Source organism: Crocuta crocuta, unplaced genomic scaffold, assembly GCF_008692635.1.
Source record: "Crocuta crocuta isolate KB4526 unplaced genomic scaffold, BGI_CrCroc_1.0 scaffold96, whole genome shotgun sequence".
In the NCBI taxonomy this organism is placed as follows: Eukaryota; Metazoa; Chordata; class Mammalia; order Carnivora; family Hyaenidae; genus Crocuta; species Crocuta crocuta.
This window is the reverse complement of record NW_027531522.1, coordinates 8,821,680-8,822,028: the sequence shown is the minus strand read 5'-3', so window position 1 is coordinate 8,822,028 and position 349 is coordinate 8,821,680. Positions and strand designations below refer to the sequence as shown.

At 70.8% G+C, this 349-nt stretch overlaps 1 protein-coding gene across 1 annotated transcript in view; it reads left to right on the top strand.

Annotated features, from left to right (window-relative positions):
* The window catches only part of VIM (vimentin), a 7,659-nt gene that overhangs the window by 730 nt on the left and 6,580 nt on the right, over nt 1–349 (top strand). The window lies entirely within an intron of this gene.

Here is a 349-nt window from a genome sequence, read left to right as displayed (position 1 = left end):
GGCGGCCCCCGCCGCGGGGCCGCGGGAGGGAGGGAGAGGGGAGCCGGGCCCCCGCGAGAAGCCGCCGCGCCCCTGGGGATGTGGCCGGGGCGGTGGCCGTCCGGGGGGCGGCGGCTTGGGCGGCGCAGCCCCGCCCTGCACCGCGACCGTGCAGCTCGCGTTTCCGCCCTCCCTCCCACTCATTGCCCAAGAACACCCCGCTTCGGGTTACAGATTTCTTAAAACAACCGCTCTGTAGCCCAAGGCCCTTCAAAGCCACGAGCGCGATTTCCCCAGAACTTTTAGAAAGTTTCCAGGCGCCTTCTGGAGCGCTGCCATCCAGGGGCGGGAGGAGGGAGGGGAGGAGGGA